Source organism: Bos mutus, chromosome 18 (genome assembly GCF_027580195.1).
Source record: "Bos mutus isolate GX-2022 chromosome 18, NWIPB_WYAK_1.1, whole genome shotgun sequence".
NCBI classification, from domain to species: Eukaryota; Metazoa; Chordata; class Mammalia; order Artiodactyla; family Bovidae; genus Bos; species Bos mutus.
Window position 1 is genome coordinate 61,234,468 of NC_091634.1, and position 25,966 is coordinate 61,260,433.

Genomic DNA, 25,966 nt, shown 5'->3' on the forward strand with positions numbered 1-25,966 from the left:
TTTTTGTTTTTGGCCGTGCTGGGTCTTTGTTGCTGTGTGCCAGCTTTCTCGGTTGCAGTGAGCAGGGGCTACCCTCTGGTTGCAGTGTGTGGCCTTCTTATTGCAGGGGTTTCTCTTTTTGCAGAGCACGTGCTCTGGGGCACGTGGGCTTCAGTAGTTGCAGCTCACGGCACTAGAGTGGTGGCTTAGTTGTGAAGCACGGGCTTAGTTGCTCCATGGCACGTGTAATCTTCCCAGACCGGGGATCAAACCAGTGTCCCCTGCATTGGCAGGCAGATTCTTTACACTGAGCTGCCAGGAAAGCCCCTACACGTCATCTTATAGATGTACATACTCATGCCTTTTGCATGTATGTTTATGTGTATTTATCTATGTATGTATGTGTCTGTCAGAAGAATTGCTGGGTCATAAGGAGGAATGTGTTTAGCTTTTGTATAAATGGCTAAATACTATTCTAAAGTGGTTGAACCAATTTATGCTCTTGCTGCTGCTGCTAAGTTGCTTTGGTCGTGTCTGACTCTGTGCGACCCCATAGAAGGCAGTCCACCAGGCTCCCCTGTCCCTGGGATTCTCCAGGCAAGAACACTGGAGTGGGTTGCCATTTCCTTCTCCAATGCAGGAAAGTGAAAAGTGAAAGTGAAGTCCCTCAGTCGTGTCCGACTCTTTGCAACCCCATGGACTGCAGCCCACCAGGCTCGTCTGTCCATGGGATTTGCCAGGCAAGAGTACTGGAGTGAACCAATTTATAGCCCCACCTTATTGTGTAAGTGTTTCAATTGCTCCGTATTTTTTTCCAACACTTGGTATTGTATTTATTTTCTAAATTATTTATTTATTTATATTTTGGCTGTACTGGGTCTTTGTTGCTTTGGCTGGGTGTTCTCTCGTTGTGGCGAGTGGGGGCTACTCTCTGGTTGACATAATTGGGGTGGATTCTCTTGTTGCAGAGCGCAGGCTCCAGGTCATTCAGACTTCAGGAGTTGTGGCGCACGGACTCAGTAGCTGCGGCTCACGGGCTCTGGAACGCGGCTCGGTCGTTGTGGCGCGTGGGCTCAGTTGCCCCGTGGCGTGTGCACTCTTCCTGGACCAGGGCTCAAACTGGGTCCCTTGCATTGCAAGATGGATTCTTAACCATTGGACCACCAGAGAAGCCCTGGTATTGTCTTTAGTTTTGACTAATTTATTGTGTTAGTTTGTATTTCCCCTTTTACCAAAGACTTTGTTAGAAAGCTTTGAAATTACCAAGTGAAGAACCTTTTTATTTTGTTTTTAATTTCTACTCTTAATTGTGTGACCAAAGAATATTGTTTATATTGTTTCTACTTTATGGAACATATTGAAACATTTTTTGAGACTTAATTTTGTTGTTGTTCAGTCTCTAAGTTGTGTTTGAGTCTTTGGGACCCCATGGACCATAGTACACCAGGCTTCCCTGTCCCTCACCATCTCCTGGCGTTTGCTCAAATTCATGTCCATTGAGTCAATCATGTGATCAATTTTTGTGAATGTTTCATGTGTATTTAAAAAGGAAATTATTTGTTGTGGGAGTTTAAAGATACTGATATGGTTTGTTTAGTTTCTATATTCCATGTCCTTTTGTGTTTTTTGCACACTGGTATGTTGGGTATGTTGATGTCTTCTGTTTGTTTTATTTTTGAATCTTTATTTCTCCTTTAATTCTGCTTTATCATAGTACTTGCTGTGGTACATAGAAATTCCTAATATACATTTATCTTGAATTCGTCTTTTTATCATGAAATGTTTTTTAGTATGTACTACTTTTGATCTCAGTTCCATCATGTCTGATACCAGAATTACAACACTTGCTTTCTTATTGTTTCCATTTTCCTTAAATACATTTGTTCCTTATATTTTTACTTTTTGAATCACTTTTAGATAAGTTTCTTTATTATGTTATAGAGTTGAGTTTTGTTCTATAAGTTAATTTGAAAGTGTGTCTTTTAAGAAATAGGAAAGTTGTCAGTGTGCATTTATTGATATGACTGTGTGGTCTCTGTTCTGACAAAATATTATATATATTTTTATCATGTGTATGATGTGTCCTCTTTCAGTATGTAGTATGTTCCTCACTGGACCCACTTTTTGTATTTTCCTTTGTAGTTTTTTTTAAAGGACAGTGGAATCTCTCTTTTTAAAAATTATGTTTATTTAGTCTTGGCTGTGGTGTGGTTGCTGTGCACAGGCTCTCTCTAGTCGTGGTGTGGGGGCATCTCTTCGTTGTGTGTAGGGGCGTCTCTTCATTGTGTGTGGGGGCGTCTCTTCATTGTGTGTGGGGGCGTCTCTTCATTGTGTGTGGGGGCGTCTCTTCGTCGTGTGTGAGGACGTCTCTTCGTCGTGTGTGAGAGCGTCTCTTCGTTGTGGTGTGGGGGCATCTCTTCGTTGTGTGTGGGGCGTCTCTTCATTTGTGTGTGGGGTGTCTCTTCGTTGTGTGTGGGGGGTCTCTCTTCGTTGTGGTGTGGGGCATCTCTTCGTTGTGTGTGGGGTGTCTCTTCGTTGTGGTGTGGGGGCGTCTCTTCGTTGTGTGTGGGGGCATCTCTTCGTTGTGTGTGGGGGCGTCTCTTCGTTGTGGTTTGGGGGCATCTCTTCGTTGTGTGTGGGGGCGTCTCTTCGTTGTGTGTGGGGGCGTCTCTTCATTGTGGTTTGGGGGCGTCTCTTCGTTGTGTGTGGGGGCATCTCTTCATTGTGGTTTGGGGGCGTCTCTTCGTTGTGTGTGGGGCATCTCTTCATTGTGGTTTGGGGCGTCTCTTCATTGTTGTGTGTGGGGCGTCTCTTCATTGTGTGTGGGGGCATCTCTTCATTGTGTGTGGGGGCATCTCTTCGTTGTGTGTGGGGGCATCTCTTCATTGTGGTTTGGGGCGTCTCTTTGTTGTGGTGTGGGGCGTCTCTTCATTGTGGTTTGGGGCGTCTCTTCGTTTGTGGTGTGGGGCGTCTCTTCATTGTGGTTTGGGGCGTCTCTTCGTTGTGGTGTGGGGCGTCTCTTCGTTGTGGTTTGGGGCGTCTCTTCTTGTGTGGGGCGTCTCTTCGTTGTAGTTGGGGCGTCTCTTCGTTGTGTGTGGGGCGTCTCTTCATTGTGGTGTCTTCGTTGTGGTGTGGGGCGTCTCTTCATTGTGTGTGGGGCGTCTCTTCATTGTGTGTGGGGCGTCTCTCTTCGTTGTGGTGTGGGGGCATCTCTTCGTTGTGTGTTGTCTCTTCGTTGTGTGTGGGGGCGTCTCTTCGTTGTGGTGTGGGGGCGTCTCTTCGTTGTGTGTGGGGGCGTCTCTTCGTTGTGGTGTGGGGGCGTCTCTTCGTTGTGTGTGGGCGCGTCTCACTGCAGTGGCTTCTCTTGTCGTGGAGCACAGGCTGTTGACGGGGCTTCGCTGCCCAGTGGCACGTGGGATTTTCCTGGATCAGGGATCGAGTTCGTTTGCCCTGCATTGGCAGGCATATTTTTAAACCAGCGGACCACCAGGCAAGTCCTTCTTTGTATTGATATTACTGGAAGGTTTATATTGTTGTGTTGGTTTCAGGTGTACAGTGAAGTGATTCAGTTATACAGCAGAGTAGTTCAGTAATACATGTATCTATTTTTCAAATTGTTTTCCCATTTAGGTTATTACATAGTATTGAGCAGAGATCCCCATGCTATACAGGGGATCTTGTCCTTGTTGGTTACCCATTTTAAATATAGCAGTGTGTACAAGCCTTCCCAGACTCCCTATCCCCCTCCCCCAACCATAAGTTCCTTCTCTGAATCTGTGAGTCTGTTTTCCAAATAGGCTCATTTCTATCTTTTTTTTTTTTTTAGATTCCATATGTGAGAAATACAGTATTTCTTTTTTTGTCTGACTTACTTCATTCAGTATGCCAATCTCTAGGTCATTCCATGTTGCTGCAAATGGCATTATTTCATTCTTTTTAGTGGCTGAGCAATATTCCATTGTATTTATGTACACATCATCTTTATCCTGTCTTCTCTCGCTGAACACTTAGGTTGCATGCATGTCTGGGCTTTTGAAAACAGCGCTTCAGTGAATATTGCAGTGCATGTATCCTTTTGAACCATGTTTTTCTCTGGGTACATGCCCAAGCAGTGGGTTTGCAGGAACGTACAGTATCTGTTTTCAGTTTCTTAAGGAGCCTCCATACTGTTTTCCATAGTGGCTGCACCAGTTTACATTCCCACTAACAAGTGTAAGAGAGTTCCCATTTCTCCACACTCTCTGCAGCCTTTATTGTTTGTGGATTTAAAAAAATATATATATTTAAATATTTTTAAATTTTATTTTTGGCTATGCTGGGTCTTCACTGCTGCATGTGGACTCTCTCTGGTTGCCGTGAGTGGGGTCTACTCTTCATGCGGTGTATGGGCTTCCCATTGCTGTAGCTTTTTTTTTTTTCTTCAGAGCATGGGCTCTCGGCCAGCCTCAGCAGTTGCAGCTCTTGGGCTCAGGGACGCATGGGCTTCAGTAATTGTGGTACACAGGCTTAGTTGCCACGTGCCTGTTGGATCCTCCTGGACCAGGGATCAAACCTGTGTGCCTTCTATTGGCAGGCAAATTCTTAATCACTGCAGCACCAGGGAAGTCCTTTTTGTGGATTTTTTGGTGATAACTGTATGACTAGTGTGAATTAATATCTCATTTGCATTTCTTTACTAGTGATGTTGAGCATCTTTTCATGTGCCTCTTGGCCATTTGTATGTCTTGGAGAAATGTCTGTTTAAGTCTTTGGCCCATTTTTTTATTGGGTTCTTTGTGTTAACAATATTAAGCCCCATGAACTCTTTGTGAATTTTGGAGACTAATCCCATATTGGTCACATCATTTGCAAATATTTTCTCTCAATCTGTGGGTTTTCTTTTCATTTTGTTTATTGTTTCCTTTGATGTGCAAAAGCTTTTGAGTTTAGTTGAGTTACATTTGTTTATTTTTGTTTTTGTTTTCCCATTACTCTGAGAGATGGATCAAAACAGTTATTGCCATGATTTATATCAACCTGGACAGCATATTAAAAAGCAGAGACATTACTTTGTCAACAAAGGTCCATCTTATTCAAGGCTATGGTTTTCCCAGTGGTCATGTATGGATGTGAGAGTTGGACTATAAAGAAAGCTGAGCACCAAAGAATTGATGCTTTTGAACTGTGGTGTTGGAGAAGACTCTTGAGAGTCCCTTGGACTGCAAGGAGATCCAACCAGTCCATTCTAAAGGAAGTCAGTCCTGGGTGTTCATTGGAAGGACTGATGCTAAAGCTGAAACTCCAGTACTTTGGCCACCTGATGCGAAGAGCTGACTCATTGGAAAAGACCCTGATGCTGGGAAAGATTAAAGGCAGGAGGAGAAGGGGATGACAGAGGATGAGATGGCAGGATGGCATCACCGACTTGATGGACATGGGTTTGGGTGGACTCCAGGAGTTGGTGATGGACAGGCAGGCCTGGCATGCTTTTGTTCATGGGGTCGCAAAGAGTCAGACACAACTGAGCAACTGAATTGAACTGAATACATAGAAAACAAACAAAAAATAAAGCATTCTAAAATCTTACAGTACAGAATTTTGAAAAGTAGAGTGTAATAGCTGGCATACAAGGGCTAGCATAGAGTGAATGTGCACGAAGAGTAACTGACTGGAGGAGGAGAGGGAGGAGGTGGAGACGGCAGAGCTGAAGGGCCCTCAGCGATGGGAGGTTGAGGGCAAGCCTCAAGCTCACGCACGCGCGCTGATGACGGCACAGGCTCTGCTCCCTTGTTGGATTAAATTCTGAAATTAAAATCTTGAAAAAATGATCCAATGATGTCTGGGTGGTGGCTCTTTCTCTTACCATAGATGACGTGGCAGCACTGGGTTGCATTCTGAGTGGCCGCTGTGACCTTCGTGTGCCATTCTACGCTCAGGTCCTGTGCCTCAAAAACTAACAGTGCTTCCTCGAACTGGGTCATGACCCATTCTCGCAAGCCACACCCCATGCAACACAGCTGCAGCCTCTCACCGGACGCCGCAGCTGCTGCAGAGCAGCTCGGGGCCACCAGGGACACACACAGACTGCGGAGCTGACCTCTATTCCTCTGAGGGCAGGTATTCCTGAACAACCTCCTTCCACAGTTATCATCTCATCATTTAGATATGAGACAGAAGCTCAGGGAAACCAAGGCCCTTTCTTGATGTCACAGAGGATCTGAAACTTCGCACATACAACGCCCAGACCCTCTCCACTGTACATCAGCTGCTTCCACCCACCTTCTTAAACCTCATCAGCTGCCAAGTGTGCTCATCCAATTATGGAGGGCACTTCCCTCATGCAGAACTCTGGCCCCAACAGAACTTTCTCTCTGCACTTTTCTCGTTTTCCCCTCTCTGAAGCATTCTTCCACCACACACGGTGTGTACAGATGTGATACGTACTTGAGATATTGAAAATCTAAGGTTACTTTTCTACCATTAAGGCAGGAAGTGTTAATCATCTCCTGAGTACTTCCTACATGCTAGGTAATGTGATGGACAGTTTACATGCATTATCTCATTTAAACCTTAAAATAAGCCATGGAACTAGGTGGTGTAATACCCATTTGACAGATGGGGGAACTGAGGCTCAGAGAGGTTATGAAACACCCAAGGTCATACAACTTATGGATGGTAGCTGAAAAAATCAAACCCAGGTTTGTCTGGCATGAGGTGTAACTAGCATGCTACAGTTTCCCCTCTTCAAACATCATAGCTCCCACCAGCTGGATGCCTGTTGGCTGTAAAACAGTCAGTGTGGACTTTGGCCTGCAGGTTTTTTTCCAGTTCTCTAATACTCCATTGAATCCACACTGCCTGGGCCTCTCCAGATGGGACCACAGTAGTCACATTCCAAGCCTATTACACCTAAAAAAATGGACAGCCTGGATAGGAAGAGCTTTAAAAGATGACCTGTTTCCTCCTCTCCTGGTCATGGGGTTCTTACATCAAGCCTCAGTCCTTAGAGAAGCTCCAGCTGCCTAGGACAGCGGCCTCAGCATAACACCTTGGCAGGGGTCAGGATAGGCCTCGGGAGGTGAGGGGTGAGGGGCAGAGGGGATGACACTGGCCCCGTGGGACCGTCGGCACTGGCGCCTTGGGCTTTCCAGCCCAGGAGCATAGTCTACTGAGGCTGGCTCTGGTGTGGGGCAGGAAGACATGCTGCTGCCTTGTGGCCCTCTCAGGCAACAACAGCTCTAAACCTGAGTGTGGGCATGTCACGTTCACCAGACCTGCAGGGCTCTGAATGGTCCTCTCCCTGGAGAGATGACAGGCAGGAGGCAACAGAAGAAGGATTCAAAGAAGGCTGGAGTTCAGGAGCCAATGCAAACAGCAAATTTTTCTTACACTGAAACAAAAGGGAAACCAGAATCCTGCTCCTGTGCAAATCCTGGGCCACCCAAAGTCAAAAAGGAAGGCACACCAGAACTACAGGGAGCTCTCAATGGCAGCAGGTAGCAGAAAGTGTACAGACAATAAATACTACAGAAGGCCAGGAGAACAGGAGCCCTCCTAGGCTGCAGGGGGAGTGCAGTTGACAACTGCCACTACAGCAAGCTCACGCAGGCTCATTTAGACACAAAAAGCAGCCTGGATGCTGCAGTCCACCTCCGGGGCCTAGACTCTAGGAAAAGTGTCCCTCCAGGACGCACATGCATCCGGCGTTCTTTGTGGTGCTGTTTACAACAGCCGGGGCACCCAAGCAACCGAAACTCGATCCATGGACGGATGGAGGCTGGAGATGTTCCGCACACATTCATGGGCTGCGACTGACACACACAGGAGAATGAAGGGGGGCCACTGCAGCACTGTAGAGGGGACCGGCGATGCTCACTCTAAGTCAGGATGCCAGACAAAGGCCGAAAGAGTGTGCTGTCACTTATGGGGAAATCTGAGCATAGGTGGAAAAAATCAGTAGACCAGGCAGATTCAGAAGCCTAGAAAACTTAGACTTTATCAAAGGGAAAGAACGCAGGGGAATGGAAGAGGAGGTAGGTAACTGAGAAGGCTGGTATTACCATATATTACCATATAAAATTCTAGATAGGTAAATACACAAATAGACACAAGGTGAACAGGAATGTGCTCCGTAGAATAAGGACGTGGACTCCACAACCTCTCACAAGCTCTACTTGAATACAAACAGATACGGAACAGGCACACGTGTATGTATGACTGAATGACCTTGCACCAAAAACAAACAACTGTGTAACCCAACTGTACTCCAACAGAAAATAAAAATCACTGCAGGAGAAAACCCCCAAAACCAATGTCTACTGCATTCTCCCCAGGCCTCCAGCCCCTGTGCTGCTGTCTCATGCCAGGGTTTAGTGGTCCTGACTTCCCAGTCAAACTGTGGTCTCTATGAGGGAGCTGGAAAGGTGGTGCCAGCCTGTGAGCTGCAGTAATATCCTGACCACCTGCACCCCATACTTGGGACCGCCACCTTAAAATTCAAACGGTCCTCCTTCACCTAAAGCAAGCCTCTTGCACCTAGAAAATGGTAGACTCTCTGAGTTGAAAGAGATTTGAAAACTCACACTCTCTCCACCTCTTTTGGTCAGGGAGTTCTTACTTCCAAGCCTCTCTTAGACAAATTTCACCTGCCTAGGACAGCTACCTTGGCATAACACTTTGGCAGGGATTGGCATGGTGAAGGGTAAGGGGCAGAAGGAATGACATTCGGGCCCTGTGTGTCTGTTCTGCACTTTCCACCACACTTTTCAATCACTGGAACAGGGTCTCCTGCATTGCAGGTGGATTCTTTACCAGCTGAGCTATCAGGGAAGCCCTTGGGAAGGTTCAGATCAGATCAGATCAGTCGCTCAGTCGTGTCCGACTCTTTGCGACTCCATGAATCACAGCACGCCAGGCCTCCCTGTCCATCACCAACTCCTGGAGTTCACTCAGACTCACGTCCATCGAGTCAGTGATGCCATCCAGCCATCTCATCCTCTGTTGTCCCCTTCTCCTGCCCCCAATCCCTACCAGCATCAGAGTCTTTTCCAATGAGTCAACTCTTCTCATGAGGTGGCCAAAGTACTGGAGTTTCAGCTTTAGCATCAGTCCTTCCAATGAACACCCAGGACTGATTTCCTTCAGAATGGACTGGTTGGATCTCCTTGCAGTCCAAGGGACTCTCAAGAGTCTTCTCCAACACCACAGTTCAAAAGCATCAATTCTTCGGCGCTCAGCCTTCTTCACAGTCCAACTCTCACATCCATACGTGACCACAGGAAAAACCATAGCCTTGAATAGACGAACCTTTGTTGGCAAAGTAATGTCTCTGCTTTTGAATATGCTATCTAGGTTGGTCATAACTTTCCTTCCAAGGAGTAAGCGTCTTTTAATTTCATGGCTGCAGTCACCATCTGTAGTGATTTTGGAGCCCAGAAAAAAAAAGTCTGACACTGTTTCCACTGTTTCCCCATCTATTTCCCATGAAGTGCTGGGACCCAATGCCATGATCTTCGTTTTCTGAATGTTGAGCTTCAAGCCAACTTTTTCACTCTCCACTTTCACTTTCATCAAGAGGCTTTTTAGTTCCTCTTCACTTTCTACCATAAGGGTGGTGTCATCTGCATATCTGAGGTTATTGATATTTCTCCTGGCAATCTTGATTCCAGCTTGTGCTTCTTCCAGCCCTGCATTTCTCATGATGTACTCTGCATATAAGTTAAATAAACAGGGTGACAATATACAGCCTTGACGAACTCCTTTTCCTATTTGGAACCAGTCTGTTGTTCCATGTCCAGTTCTAACTATTGCTTCCTGACCTGCATACAGATTTCTCAAGAGGCAGATCAGGTGTTCTGGTATTCCCATCTCTTTCAGAATTTTCCACAGTTTATTGTGATCCACACAGTCAAAGGCTTTGGCATAGTCAATAAAGCAGAAATAGATGTTTTTCTGGAACTCTCTTGCTTTTTCCATGATCCAGTGGATGTTGGCAATTTGATCTCTGGTTCCTCTGCCTTTTCTAAAACCAGCTTGAACATCAGGAAGTTCACGGTTCATGTATTGCTGAAGCCTGGCTTGGAGAATTTTGAGCATTACTTTACTAGCATGTGAGATGAGTGCAATTGTGCAGTAGTTTGAGCATTCTTTGGCATTGCCTTTCTTTGGGATTGGAATGAAAACTGACCTTTTCCAGGCCTGTGGCCACTGCTGAGTTTTCCAAATTTGCTGGCATATTGAGTGCAGCACTTTCACAGCATCATCTTTCAGGATTTGGAATAGCTCAACTGGAATTCCATCACCTCCACTAGCTTTGTTCATAGTGACTTCACATTCCAGGATGTCTGGCTCTAGGTGAGTGATCCCACCATCATGATTATCTGGGTCGTGAAGCTCTTTTTTGTACAGTTCTTCTGTGTATTCTTGCCATCTCTTCTTAATATCTTCTGCTTCTGTTAGGTCCATCCCATTTCTGTCCTTTATCGATCTCATCTTTGCATGAAATGTTCCTTTGGTATCTCTGATTTTCTTGAAGAGATCCGTAGTCTTTCCCATTCTGTTGTTTTCCTCTATTTCTTTGCATTGATCACTGACGAAGACTTTCTTATCTCTTCTTGCTATTCTTTGGAACTCTGCATTTAGATGCTTATATCTTTCCTTTTCTCCTTTGGGAAGGCTCAGGTTTCCCAATATGCAGAGCAGGGCAGGAAGAAATGCTGTGCTTTGTGGCCATTGGGGGCAGTAACAACTCTTAAATGCAGGACCTATGGGTACTTCATATTCTCTTTCCGACTCTTTGCAACCCCATGGAATATATAGCCCATGGAATTCTCCAGGCCAGAATACTGGAGGGGGTAGCCTTTCCCTTCTCCAGGGGATTTCCCAACCCAGGGATCAAACCCAGATCTCCCGCACTGCAGGCAGATTCTTTACCAGCTGAACTACTAGGGAAGCCCTGCAAAATAATCCCTTCGCTGGAGAAGTGACATGCAGCAGGTAACAGAAACAATTCAAATGGAGGCCAACCTTCAGGAGCCAATTTCAAACAGCAAATTTTGCTTACACTTAAGAAAAAAAAAGGAAACCAAAATCCTGCTCCTATGGATATCCAGGGCCTCCCAAATGAAAGAGGAAGGCACAGATACTCCAGAAGGTCTGATCAGAGGTGCTCAGAGTGTCCCATGGGTGGTCGACAGCCACATGACTTGTGGAGTCAAGATACCACAATGCTTCTCCATGTGAAGTCTCTGGGGCATGCCGGACTCCATCTCAGCTCTTACAGTGAGTCTGAGTCCCAGGGAGGAGGCTCAGAGGAAGACGATGTGAAACAGACTTAGTGGGAGCGATGGCTTTGGTGAAGCTTGACTTTTTAAAAAGTTTTATTTTTTATGTGATTTTTAAAGGTTACACTCCATTTATGGTGATTATTTATACCAAATATGGCTATATTCCCAGTGTTGTACAATACATTGTTTTTTGTTGTTTAGTCACTAAATCTTATCCAGCTCTTTGCGACCCCATGGACTGTAGCCTGACAGGCTACGTCTGTCCATGGGATTCTCCAGGCAAGAATATTGGAGTGGGTTGCCATTTCCTCCTCTAGGGGATCTTCCTGACCCAGGGATCGAACCTACATCTCCTGCATTGCAGGTAGATTCTTTACCACTGAGCCACCAGGGAAGGCCAATACATTCTTAGAACTTATTTTTAAAACAAATATTTATTTATTTGTTTATTTGGCTGTGAAGGCTCTTTTAGATGTGGCACTTGTGTGTGTGTGCGCGTGCGTGCGTGTGTGTGTGTGTGTGTGTGTGGTTTGTGGGATCTAGTTCCCTGACCAGGGGTCGAAACTGGCCCTCCAGTGTTGGGAACTGGGAGTCTTAGCTACTGGGCCCCAGGGAAGTCCCCTTGTAGCCTATTCTAGGGGTTCTCAACCTCTTTGGCACCAGGGACTGATTTTGTTCCATGGATGGGGGTGGAGGATGGTTTCGGGATGATTCAAGCACATTGACTGTGCACTTTATTTTTATTATTATTATTACATCAGCTCCACCTCAGACTGTCAGGCATTAGGTCCCAGAGGCTGGGGACTCCTGGCCTGGGCTTCATCCAATGGTGTGCGCCTCCCACTCCCCGACCCCTATGTGCCCCTCCCAACTCTCTCCCCGGTAACCACTAGTTTGTTCTCTATATCTGTGAGTCTGCTGCTTTTTTGTTATATTCATTAGAGTCTGTTGTCTTTTTTGGTTCACATATAAGTGGTGTATGTATTTTTCTTCCTCTGTCTGACTTATTCGCTTAACATAATGCCCTCTGAATCCACCTGTATTGCAGCAAATGGCAAAATTTCATTCTTTTTATGGTTGGGTAGTATTCCATTGTATGCATGTGCCATATCTTTATCCATTCCTCTGCTGATGGACACTTAGGTTGTTTCTGTGTCCTGCCTACTATAAATAGTGGTGCTGTGAACATGGGGGGCATGTGTCCTTTGGAAGGCTATTGTAAACAGTGCTGCTGTGAACATCTGGGTGCATGTGTCCTTCTGAATTAGTGTTTCTGTTTTAGTTTTCAGATCTGTGTGGGAGTGAGATTGCTGGGTCACATGGTAGTTCTGTTCTTAGATTTTTGAGACCCTTACATTCTGTTTTCTACAGTGGTGTCACCCCTTACATTCCCACCAACAGTGTAAGAGGGCTCCCTTTTCTGTAAGGCTTAACTTTTATCATTGCATAATCTTATGTTTATTGAAAAAACACTGAGAAGCAAGGTTTAAAAAGAAGGAAACAACTGTGCTACACAAACACAGCCAGTGTTGAAGAGACGCACTTCCTTCCACAGGTGTGTTTGTTAAAAAACTGGAGAGACCTTATAAGTACTTTTACACGACTTAGATTTCCCTGAACTTAGTAGTGTGAGCTCTGTCTCCTTAAGTGTTCTTTGAAAGCATGGCGTTGGTTGGGTTTATACTACACAACCCGGATGTGGTCGAAGTGTTTACTCATGCTTTGTCAGTCGTCACTTTCGGACTATACACCATCATATAGGACAGTTTAAAGAGCACCGGAAGCTTGACACCTAGTGGTTCTTCTTCATAGGTTCTTCAAAGAGGAAATGCTGAGTTGGTGTTTAAATATGTTAAATGCTCTTTTTTGTAACTTTATTTTTTGCCTGTGCTGGGTCTTCGTTGCTGGGAGGGCTTTCTCCAGTTGCAGTGAGGGGGGCTGTTCTCCAGTTGTGGTGCTCGGGCTTCTCACTGCAGTGGCTTCTCTTTTTGCAGAGCACAGGTTCTGGGCTGCATGGGCTTCAGTACCTGTGGCTCCTGGGCTGTGGAGCACAGGTTAATAGTTGTGGTGCACGAGTGTGTGGATCTTCCTGGATCAAGGATTGAACCCATGTCCCCTGCATTGGCAGGCAGATTCTTATCCACTGCGCCACCAGGGAAGCCCACGAAGTCAATTTAAAAAAAAAAAAAAAAAAAAAAAACAGAAACCTTGGTTCTTTTGTATTCAGTTAGTGCTTTTAGGTATAATTTTTCCCTCAAAATCATACCTATGCTATATTCCTATGTTTTTATTAAGCTCCAATCATATTTCCTTTAAAAATATATAATCTTATTTTTAGCGTTGGTATGTGGAGCGGTGTAAGGCTCGTGTTTTCCTCACGTCTGAGTGGACAGTTTCCTCAGCATCATTTGCATGCGCGTTCATGGCAGTGCTTTTATCATATGCCTGGTCCTGGCTGCACGTGGAGGCATGAGAACACCAGACGCAGAGTCGCTTTTTTCATGGCTCTTAAGTACAGTGTTTGTCTAACACTCCACACCAAAGAACTGATGTATGCCTTCCTCAGAAAGGTCCGTATGACATGAAATTCTCAAAATCTAAAAACTTTAGTAACCAGGGATAATTTTTACAACAAGAATGTTGCCTTTTTTCCTTCAGCTGAACACATTTATTTTGTTTATTTGTTTTGGCATGTGGTTGACTTACAATGTTGTGTTAGTTTCAGGTTTACAGTATCGTAATTTAGTTGTGCATATTCATTCTTATTCAGATTTTTTCTTGTATAAGTTATTACAGAATATTGAGTAGAGTTCCCTGTGATATGCAGTAGGTCTTTGTTGATTATCTCTTCTATATATAACTTGACTTCCCTGGTGGCTCAGGTGGTAAAGTGCCTGCCTACAATGTGGGAGACCCAGGTTCGATCCCTGGGTTGGGAAGATCCTCTGGAGAAGGAAATGGCAACCCACTCAAGTACTCTTGCTTGGAAAATCCCATGGACAGAGGAGCGTGGTAGGCTACAGTCCATGGGGTTGCAAAGAATCAGACACAACTGAGCGACTTTATTTTCACTTTTCTATATATATTAGTGTGTATCTCTTTCTCCCAAATTCCTATTTTATCTTTCCTTCACATTTCCCATTTGGTAACCATAAGTTTGTTTTCTGTGAGTCTGTTTCTATTTTATAAATAAGTTCATTTGTATTGTTTTTTATTTTTATTTTTTTAAATTTAATTTTATTTTTAAACTTTATTATATTGTATTAGTTTTGCCAAATATCAAAATGAATCCGCCAAATTAGATTCTGCCTATAAGTGATTTCATATATTTGTCTTTCTTGGTCTGACTTACTTCACTTAGTATGATAATCTCTGGGTCCATCCCAGTTGCTGAAAATGGCATTATTTCATTCTTTTTTATTTCTGAGTAGTATTCCTGTATGTGTATGTATGTGCGTGTGTGTGTGTGTGCATGTGTGTACACACACACACATATTCTTTATTCATTCCTTGATGAACAGTTAGGTTGCTTCCATGTCCTGGCTATTGTAAGCAGTGCTGCTAGGAACATGGGGGTGCATGCATATTTTGGAATTATGGCTTTCTCTGGATATATGCTCAGAAGTGGGATTGCTAGATCACATGATCACATAGATCAAGAACATTGCCTTTTAATGCAACTGATATTCCACATTTATCTCAACCCAGAAATTTACCAAGGTCAGTTGTCAAGGTTATTGTCCTAGGGGAGTTCAGACCTCTTATTGATGAACCATCCAAGAAGCTCATCTCAGACCACAGAAGTTTTCTACTATGTCAACTTCAAATGAATTGATGCTGCTGTGTAGTTGGGTTCTCTGATTCCATCTTTTTTTTTTTTTTTTTTGCCTTGATTTTATTACCTTCTTTTTGCCTTTTTAAAAATCAATTGAATTCTTTTCTTGGAATTGGAGGATAATTGCTTTACAATGTTGTGTTGGTTTCTGCCATATGTCAGCATGAATCAGCCGTAGGCATACACGTGTCTCCTCCCTCCTGAACCTCCCTCCCCCCCGCCCTGCTCATCCCACCCCTTTAGGTCATCACAGAGCACTGGCTTGAGCCCCCTGTGTTCGACAGCAACTTCCCACCAGCCGTCTGTTTTACTTATAGTAGTGTATATGTTCCGTGCTACTCTCTCGATTCGTCCCGCCCTCGCCTTCTCCCGCCCTGTCCACAGGTTTGTTCTCTGTGTCTGTGTCTCTCTTTCTGCCCTGCAAATAGGTCCAGAGTACCATTTTTTCTAGGTCCCATATACATGTGTTAGTACATGGTATTTGTTTTTCTCTTCCTGACTTACTTTGCTCTGTATAACAGGCTCTAGGTTCATCCATGTCACCAGAACTGACTCAGATGTATTCCTTTTTTATGGCTGAGTGATATTCCATTATATATATGTACCACAGTTTATTTATCCACTCATCTGTCAATGGACATCTAGGTTGCTTCCATGTCCTGGCTGTTGTAAATAATGCTGCAGTGCTCCGATTCCATCTTTATTTTCTAGATTCCACAATTCCTTGGTCCTAGAGACTCTTTCTAAGTCTGATCCTGCTGGACAATCAAGATGGCAGAATCAGACCACCTGCTGTGGTATCTAGAAAAACTTAATAAAAAGGAATTTATGAGATGGAAGATCCACCTTGGACAAAAACATGTGGAGCTCAGACTGCCAGAGATCCCAACTTTCGATCTAAGGACAGCCAAGGAAGACCTGGTCAACCTGTTGACGACCTCTTATAAGGCATAGCACGTCTGGAACATGATGTTCAGCATCTGTGAAAAGCTCCATCATAGAGCTAGCTCTCTGTGAGAAGATCAACACCAGGCAAAACTGAGTTAGTGGGTAGGGTTGGGGGCAGTTTTTAGGAAGCCTGATGGTTTTGATAAACTAAGAGAGCTGGTCTTCAGGCCTGGAAGCCATCAGACAACGAGTGATAAACCGCATGTGAGTCTTGTCCTGTCCGGTGACTTTGCGATTCTACCCAAGTGTCTTTCATCCTGCTCTTAGGCAAGCAGCCAGCCAAAGGATAAGACCCAGCCAAAGACAGTGCTCAAGCTAGCGCAGATTCCAAGCCTAACACTTTGCCATGGAACTGTAAGATATGGCCAGAGAAATCAGTTTGTTATTGTTCATTGACTCAGTCATGTCTGACTCTTTGCAACCCCATAGACTGCAGCACTCCAGGCTTCCTGGCTATTATCATCAGGTGGTCAAAGTATTGGAGCTTCAGCTTCAGCCTCAGTCCTCCCAGTGAATATTCAAGGTCCTTTCTTTGAATTCCTTTCCTGGGTGCAGGACAGATCCTCCCACCCCTCAAGCTCACTGCCGCTGGGAACAGGCAGATCAGTTACGTGCAATCACAGCCTCAGCCCAGGGACAGCTCTCAGAGACCAGCTGGCTTTTCTTCCTCCATCAAGTTCTGCGGTGGTAGCAGATCTATTCGGCTCCCCTTGCCCTGGGGATAAAATTTTCTTCAGGTGTTTTTTTTTTTTTTTACCAAGGGAGGTCTCATCTCTGTCTGGAAGTTTGTTTAGACTCACTTTTGCATCCCAGGTGGCGCTGGAGGTAAAGAACCTGCGTGCCAATGCAGGAGATGGAAGAGACACAGGTTCAATCCCAGGGTCAGGAAAATCCTCTGGAGGAGGAAATGACAACCCACTCCAGTGTTCTTGCCTGGGAAATCCCAGGGACAGAGGAACCTGGTAGGCTGCAGTTCATGTGGTTGCAAAGAGTCAGACACGACTGAACAACTGATCAACAACAACAATGATGTACACAAATGAGAAAATCAGAGAAAAGGTAAATAGGTAATTAATGGTTGAGAGTCGAAGATCTAATAATTGGCTGCCTTGAGCCAGTTTATATCAGGAAACTGTCTCTGGGAGATAGTGAAGGACAGGGAAGCCTGACAGGCTGCAGTCCATGGGGTCCAAGAGAGTCGGACACGACTGAGCGACTGAACAACAACAAAACCAGGAAGCAGTCTCTGAACTCAAGAATCATGACTTCATTTTACATAAAAATTTTCCTTTGATGTGTTATAACTAAAGGTTGTTGAAAATGCTGTGGAACCCGAAAGGTGAAAGAAATAAGGTTTTTCTTATGCCAAAATACATGAGAAAAAAGCTGTTATGTTCTGCACCAGTGGTAAAAGAGATCTGCAGCTTGTTATTTGGATCAATTTTACTTTATTTGATTCTACTGATGAAAACTAGGTTTTTGCAATCTTCTTTTAAAATGTTATAGCAAATATCTTGTACCTGTGTCTCTGTGATGAATGCTAAGTTGTGTTCAAGTATTTGCGATCTCATGAACTGTAGCCCACCAGGCTTCTCTGTCCATGGGATTTCCGAGGCAAGAATACTGGGGTGGTTGCCATTTTCTTCTCCAGGGGATCTTCCCAACCCAAGCATTGACCCTGTGTCTCCTGTGTTGGCAGGAGGATTCTTTTTTTTTTAAATCACTAAGCCACCTGGGAAACCCTATAAGTACAGATACTGGATGTGTGTGCGTGCGCGTGCTTGGTCACTCAGTCGTGTCCAACTCTTTTTGACCCCATGGACTGTATAGTCCATGGAATTCTCGTGTCTGTGTGTGTGTGTGTGTGTGTGTGCATGCGTGCATACATGTGCTTAGTCACTCAGTTGTATCCGAATTCTCCAGGCCAGAGTACTAGAGTGGGTAGCCTTCCCCTTCTCCAGGGGATCTTTGCAACCCAGGGATTGAACCCAGGTTCAATCCGCCGCATTGCAGGCGGATTCTTTACCATCTGAGCCACCAGGGAAGCCACCAGATTTTTGACAAAGGTTGAGTCTGCTATGAAATCTGTTTTCTTAAATAATGATGTATCCTGATGAGTGAAGAAGAATAGCTTGAATATTAATTTGGCCATTTGAACTATGACAGGTTATATTGGCATTTATTATTTAGAGGTTTTCTCCCCCTCTCTGTCAACTTAGAATGTTGGAGGTGAAAACTACCTACTGTCAGCAGCAGATATCCCTTTCTGTCACTAGATGGCAGCCTAAAGCAAGGACTGAATCTGTGGCTTGCAGCTTCTTTGAGTCTTGGGTTGTTTTCCTCTAAGGCTGTTAAAACTCAAGCTTACTGGCCTCTTCAAAGAATCGCAGCACTGACATCCAGGAGCCAGGATTAATTCTCTGTAAACAAACGATTTTGATCAAGACCTTCTCTGCCAGAATGGATAGTTACTGTCAAGTGGTTTACACAGAGGTTAAAAGGAGAGAGAAGTTAGGAGACTGCAACGTGGTGCGATTGTCGATGATACTCAGAAAGGGACGGCACATTGACGAGGCGGAAGCAGAGGCAGTGAGGAGCAGTTCTGCTGGCAGGGTTTGTGGCAGACTCCTCTCGAGTTTGTTTTGGGAGGTGTCCCACCTTCCTTTTACTTTGAAATGATTTTCTGCCAGTGATCTTATTACCATGGAAAGAGATAGTCATACCTGTGGAAGGTATATGATCTTGGTCAGTGACATATAGACATGAGTTCATGAATTTCATGTGAAAAGTGTCTTTCTCTGTATTAATAGAGGTAGAAATTGAGACAAAGGGAACTGAAGTTGCTTAGCAAAATTACTACCAATTAAGCTTTATTTTTTGTGTTAGAGACTGACTGTTCAATACATCTGGGTTAGGAACCACGTGACTGCAGTGTTCCCTCCTCTTCCTCACTGGATAGCTTGGGAGGTGAGGCCAACAGGCGTGTCAGGGTCTGTGCATCCACAGCGCTGGGACGCAGCAGAGCAGAGAGCATTTGTGAAAGGAGGCATGAGTGACTGAAAGTCTGAAATCAGTTGAGAGGCACAGAGAGGGGCCGTCTCATTCTTAGGCAGAAGACATGGCTTCTGAAGCAGTGTGATTCCAGGGACCATAAAATACCACCCTTCCACCCCCAGTAGTGTGATAACAAGCAAGCTCTGCACCCCTAGGGAACCAGGGTGCCTGGAATTCCAACAAAGGAGATTCATTGTTTAGGCAAAGCTTTGCTTCCTCCGGAGTTTTATTTTGAAATGCAAACATCCCTATTGAGGCTAACCCTGCCATGTGACAAGGTGAGCTCCTCTGGGCCCCTGAGCCTTGATTGAGGTGTCAGGATGGGGTGGGAGGTGACGGCAAAGAGAAGAGTTAAAAAGTGGGGAGACTTGGCACTGACCCCACATTTGGTTGATTTCCCAATTTGTTTTCACAGTGAATATCTGGACCTGCAATATCATCTGACGTGGCGAGTCCTGAGAGCTTGACTTCCATCAGTTGAATGTAACTGGGGAGGAGTTGTTTTTCTCCTTTATGATTCCCCGGCCTCCGCTCATCGGAGGCTCTGGTTAGGGCAGCTGTGGGCCAGCAGTGCCTGCCTGTACAGAGGGCCGCTCGGCCTTACCCAGCGGTGTCAGGCGTGAGTTCTGTTTGCCCCGAGGCTGGTTGCTCCAGGATGTGCTGGCTTCTTCTCCCTCCTGGAGACACACATGATTTCCTTGAAACACAGACCACACATTTCTCATTGGGCTTGAAAGGTCATCTGTTATTAAGGCAGAATCCTGGCAGGAACAGTCCTGAGGTTTGTAAGTGCTGCATGAGAGAGAGGCACATAAATTCATTCTGATGCCAAGAGTGAATTCCTCTTTCCCCTTTCTCTTTCCCCTCTTTTATTATGTAATTGATCAGGAACACTGATCAGAAAAAATATGCCTCGTGGACCATATTCTTGGTTGAAGATCGAGGGTGTTACTTTTCTATATATCAGTACCTGCAGCAGGTGCTGATTGGAAGGGGTAAAACCATTCAGTGTGTCACTGAGTGGAACCTGGGCAGCTGTACCCTTGAATGGTGTCCAGCCTCTTCTGTCTTCCTGTCCAGCACACATTTCTTTTCTCAACCCAGATTTTGTCACTATTGTGAGAAAATTTTCCTTTGAAAGATAACTGTGTCAAGGCTTCTGGGGTTTTAGTTTGAGTGTCGATGTATTCCCCTTTTTAATGTTGTTCTTTGTGTGTGTTTTGGTCTTGGAGGTGGGCCGGGTTGCTTTCACCGTGGTAAGCAATGCTTGTTATGGTGTGGCGGGAGGGCCAGCGTTTGTGGACGGCTGGCTGGGAGGTGTGTGAGGAGGCCCTGGCTCTGGGATCTGCGAATCCCGGGTCAGAGCCCCTGCTGTGGAGTGACTGAGCTGCCCTGTGACCGAGGGGCACTGTAGACGGCGGCCCAGTTGACGGAAGAGTCTAGTCCAGCCTGGCCTTTGCTCTTGTAGCTTTTTTAGGCCCTGGTTTTTATTGAGGTTTCTCAGACATTTAACTGAGTAGGTTCCTTTCCTGTGACATCTCGCCTCTTTCCTGCTTTTGCCGGATGTTGAGTTATAATGGCGTACTGTCTTATGACTCTTGGGCATTGGGAGTCTTCACATATCCTCCTTGCAACTGCTTATCTGACTTTAAAACTATTTAGAGGGGTTTTAAGCAGAAATTATTGTTAGAATAATGAGTTTTTTTTTTTAGTGAGACCAAAAAGTCAGGAACTTGGGTTTAGATGAAAGCGAAAGGGAATGTCTTCAGAAGATTTGACTAATCTGACCATCAGTATACACTGAGGTGTTGAGAGAAGGGGTGAGGAAGTTCCTGCTCCCTTGAGACTTTATAAACTTTATTAATTTATTTTATAAATAAATCAGCAGTCACCTACTGCACGTAACATTGCTGTTCCCCACCCAGAGACAGGTGGTGCTCGCGGTTCCCTGGGCTGGAGGGATCCATAAGTGCTGTAGATTGAGTCAGTACTGTGCGTGCGTCCTGGTACCTTGTGAGGGCCAGGACCTCAGGTTGCCTGCTGTGGACGAATCCTCAGCACCTCGCCCCGATCCCCATGTCAGAGCCCTAATCCCTGGGGTTAGTGCCCTTATGAGGAAAGACCCCAGAGAGCTGGCGTCCTCTCTTGCCACCACGTGACGACACACAGGCTGCTCTTTCCACACCAGGAGGAGAGTCCTCACCAGACGTCCAGCCCCAGAGCTGTGAGGAGATTTCTGTTAAGCCCCCCAGTCTAAGCTATTCTGTGTGGCAGCCCAAGGAGGTTCAGACGACCGTGTCTGCAGAGGAACATGGTGGTTTGGTCAGTAGGCTCTTTATTTTGGAGGTGGGGCAAGTTTGGTTAACCCCTCTAGGTGGGTGTCCTGGGGACTTCCGTGGGCTCACAGTCACAGCCACTTTTCTCTAGTTCTGCTTGGGCATACCAGGTTTCCTCCCCACTCTGCCCTGTAGACTCTTACTAAACCCTGCTAAGAAAAAAGATCCAAGGAATTCAACTTTTTTCTTGAGATTTCTGTATATCTTGAAAAAAAAAGCAACAACCTAATCAATCAATGACCCTTTATCAAAACACCTTCCTGTGCTCTTAGCAACACTCTTTTATGGCTGAAGACATATGTAATTTTCTGCTCAAGAACCAGCAGAGTAAAACCTAGAATTCCAGGTCTCTTATCAGGAATTGTAACAAGTCTGAGATTGTACTCTGCTTGCGAGTTAAATGCTCAAAATTCTCCAAGCCAGGCTTTAGCAATACGTGAACTGTGAACTTCCAGATGTTCAAGCTAGTTTTAGAAAAGGCAGAGGAACCAGAGATGAAATTGCCAACATCTGCTGGATCATGGAAAAAGCAAGAGAGTTCCAGGCAAACATCTATTTCTGCTTTTTGACTATGCCAAAGCCTTTGACTGTGTGGATTGCAAGAAACTGTGGAAAATTCTGAAAGAGATGGAAATACCAGACCACCTGACCTGCCTCTTGAGAAACTTGTATGCAGGTCAGGAAGCAACAGTAAGACCTGTGCATGGAACAACAGACTGGTTCCAAATAGGAAAGGAGTACGTCAAGGCTGTACATTGTCACCTTGCTTATTTAACTTCTATGCAGAGTACATCATGAGAAATGCTGGGCTGGAAGAAGCACAAGCTGGAATCAAGATTGCCAGGAGAAATATCAATAACCTCAGATATGCAGATGACACCACCCTTATGGCAGAAAGTGAAGAGGAACTCAAAAGCCTCTTGATGCAAGTGAAAGAGAAGAGTGAAAAAGTTGGCTTAAAGCTCAACATTCAGAAAACTAAGATCATGGCATCCGGTCCCATCACTTCATGGGAAATAGATGGGGAAACAGTGGAAACAGTGTCAAACTTATTTTTTGGGGCTCCAAAATCACTGCAGATGGTGACTGCAGCCATGAAATTAAAAGATGCTTACTCCTTGGAAGGAAAGTTATGACCAACCTAGATAGCATATTCAAAAGCAGAGACATTACTTTGTCAACAAAGGTTCATTTAGTCAAAGCTATGGTTTTTCCTGTGGTCACGTATGGATGTGAGAGTTGGACTGTGAAGAAAGCTGAGTGCTGAAGAATTGATGCTTTTGAAGTGTGGTGTTGGAGAAGACTCTTGAGAGTCCCTTGGACTGCAAGGAGATCCAACCAGTCCATTCTAAAGGAGATCAGTCCTGGGTGTTCTTTGGAAGGAATGATGCTAAAGCTGAAACTCCAGTACTTTGGCCACCTCATGTGAAGAGTTGACTCATTGGAAAAGACTCTGATGCTGGTAGGGATTGGGGGCAGGAGGAGAAGGGGACGACAGAGGATGAGATGGCTGGATGGCATCACTGGCTCGATGGACATGAGTTTGGGTGAACTCCGGGGTTGGTGATGGACAGGGAGGCCTGGCGTGCTGTGATTCATGGGGTCGCAAAGAGTCAGACACGACTGAGCGACTGAACTGAACTGAACTGGGAGTTAACTGGTGAGCCTGCTGCAGCATTATGGATGCTGGCAGGAGACGCAAGCGTCCTGGCTCAGTGGAAGGACTTTGTTCTCATAGCAGTCGCATGGCCAGAGAATGAGCATTTTCTTGTACAGATTCGGTGCACAGGGCCAGGGGACACCTGTACTTGTAGGCGGTTGTGTTACAGGAGAGGAGCCATCAGGCTGCCTGAATTTTACCATGAGCAGTCAGAGAGGAAGTCTGTCTCTGTCTTCCAAGGCTGTTCACTATATGAACATCCTTGGAAAAAAGTTCAGAGCAAAGGCCGGCAGTGCCTCCGCTCACCAGGTGTGCAGAAATGTGAGAGGCCCATGAGGAACTGCTAAGGTCTTTCCCCAGGGCTCTGTGTTGACCCCTCGGCGGAGTGGCAGGAGATGGTGGGTTAAGTCCTTGTTGATGGACCATTTGAAGCCTATCGGCAGGGATAGTTGGGTAGACACATGCTGCTGATCTGTGCTGCACTGGGGGTACTTCTTGGGGTATGGAGGTTGCCTGCTGGACACAGTTGCTTGAAGTTGATTGCATTGACTTGTGGATTCATTTCTCATTTTGAGTTATGGAAAGGGATTGCTAGGAGAGGGAAACACTGTGCTCATGAGGTTTCTCCCCTACAGAGAGACAGAAATTTAAGTTAATCTAGTACCTGTTTATTGGGCATTTACAGCACACAGGGAAATTGGGGACATAGAGGGGCAGAGGGCATTAATGACATCCTGGGTCCACACCCTCTGGAAGCATTCATCTAGCAGGTTGGGGTCATGGCACTGAGGGAGAGCAAGCCCTGCAAACGTGACATGGGTAGCTAGGAGACAAGACTTGTGTGCCTGCAACTGGAGTTATATTACTTAATACTGGATAACAAAGTACCTAAGATTAGCGGCTTAAAAGGACGTTAATGATCTTAGTTTCTATGGGTCAGGAATTTGGCGGTGGCTTAACTGAGGAGTTCTAGCTCATGGTTTTCATCTTCGAGTCCAGATGTCAGCCAGGGCTTTGGTCATCTGAAGGCTTGGCTCAGGTTGGAGGATCTGCTCACGTGGGTGTGGGTGGGGGTCCTGGTTTCTTGCCAAGTGTGCCTTTCTACTCGCTGTTTGTGTCTTTTCACAAGATGGCAGCTGACTTCTCCCAGAGTGAGTGATCCAAGAGAGCTGCAAGTCAGAGGCTGAAGTATCCTTTATGACCTGCCCTCCAAAGACATCATCATTTCTGCAGTGTTCTGATTGCACAAGCCAGTACTACTCAGCACCAGGAAACAGAGATCCCTGGCAACAGTTTGGGAGGCTGGCTACCACAGGGCCAGCAGAAGGACTGCTAGCAGAGGGACTGGGACTGGAGAGCAGAGCCCTCAATCTCCCTGTCTGCTTTTTCTCTTTTCTTTTAATTTTAACGATAAAATATGCATAACATACTTCTTTAAGAAAATTGGAGATACCAAAGGAACATTTCATGCAAAGATAGGCACAATAAAGGACACAAACGGCAAGGACCTAGCAGTAGATCCTAGCAGCAGAAGAGAGTAAGAAGAGGTGGCAAGAATACACAGAAGAACTGTACAGAAAAGCTCTTAATGACCCAGATAACCACAATGGTGTGGCCTCTCACCTAGAGCCAGAAATCCTGGAGTGTGAAATCAAGTGGGCCTTAGCTAGTGGAGGAGATGGAATTCCAGCTAAGCTATTTCAGATCCTAAAAGATGATGCTGTTAAAGTGCTGCACTCAATATGCCAGCAAATTTGGAAAACAGCAGTGGCTGTAGGCCTGCTGAATCTTCATTCCAATCCCAAAGAAAGTTCAAATTACCATACAATTGCACTCATTTCAAATGTTAGTAAGATTATGCTCAAAATCCTTCAAGCTAGGTTTCAGCAGTACATGAACCGAGAACTTCCAAATGTTTAAGCTGGAATTTAGAAAAGGCAGAGGAACCAGAGAAATGCTGAATCATAGAAAAAGCAAGGGAATTCCAAAAAACGTCGACTTCTGCTGCTTGGACTGCACTAAAGCCTTTGACTGTGTGGATCACAACAAACTGTGGAATATTCTTAAAGAGATGGGAATACCAGACCACCTTACCTGCTTCCTGAGCAACCTGTGTGCAGTACAAGAAGCAACAGTTAGAATAGGACATGGAACAGTGGACAGGTTCAAAATTGAAAAAGGAGTACATCAAGGCTGTGTATTGTCACCCTGCTTACTTATATGCAGAGTACATCATACGAAATGCTGGGCTGGATGACTCACAAGCTGGAATCAAAATCGCCGGGAGAAATATCAGTAACCTTAGATATGCAGATGACACCACTTTAATGGCAGAAACTGAAGAGGAACTAAAGAGCCTCTTGAAAAAGGAGAGTGAAAAAGGCAGCTTAAAACTCAACATTCAAAAAGAGAAGATTATGGCATTCCAGTCCCATCACTTCATGGCAAATAGATGGGGAAAAAGTGGAAACAATGTCAGGTTTCATTTTCTTGGGCTCCAAAATCACTGCAGATGGTGACTGCAGCCACAAAATTAAAGACACTTAACTCTTGGAAGAAAAACTATGACAAATCTAGACAGTGTATTAAAAAGCAGAAACATCACTTTCCTGACAAAGATCCATATAGTCAAAGCAGGCGATGGCACCCCACTTCAATACTCTTGCCTGGAAAATCCCATGGATGGAGGAGCCTGGTAGGCTGCAGTCCATGGGGTCACTAAGAGTCGGACACGACTGAGCGACTTCACTTTCATTTTTCACTTTCATGCATTGGAGGAGGAAATGGCAACCCACTCCAGTGTTTTTGCCTGAAAAATTCAATGGACAGAGGAGCCTGGTGGGCTACAGTTCATGGGGTTGCAGAGAGTCAGACCGGGCTGAACACGCAC

The 25,966-nt window shown here is 45.2% G+C and overlaps 1 long non-coding RNA gene across 10 annotated transcripts in view; it reads left to right on the top strand.

Moving 5' to 3' along the window:
- Window positions 1–25,966, top strand: part of LOC138991857 (uncharacterized) — a 63,050-nt gene that overhangs the window by 26,966 nt on the left and 10,118 nt on the right. The window contains exon 5 of one of the 10 annotated variants that reach the window (XR_011467759.1): window positions 19,496–24,199. The exons of 8 other annotated variants lie outside the window; for them this stretch is intronic. This is a non-coding gene — a long non-coding RNA (uncharacterized lncRNA). Of the gene's footprint in view, window positions 1–15,789; window positions 24,200–25,966 lie in introns of those variants that run through there. One more of the 10 variants, XR_011467758.1, reaches the window with a different exon arrangement.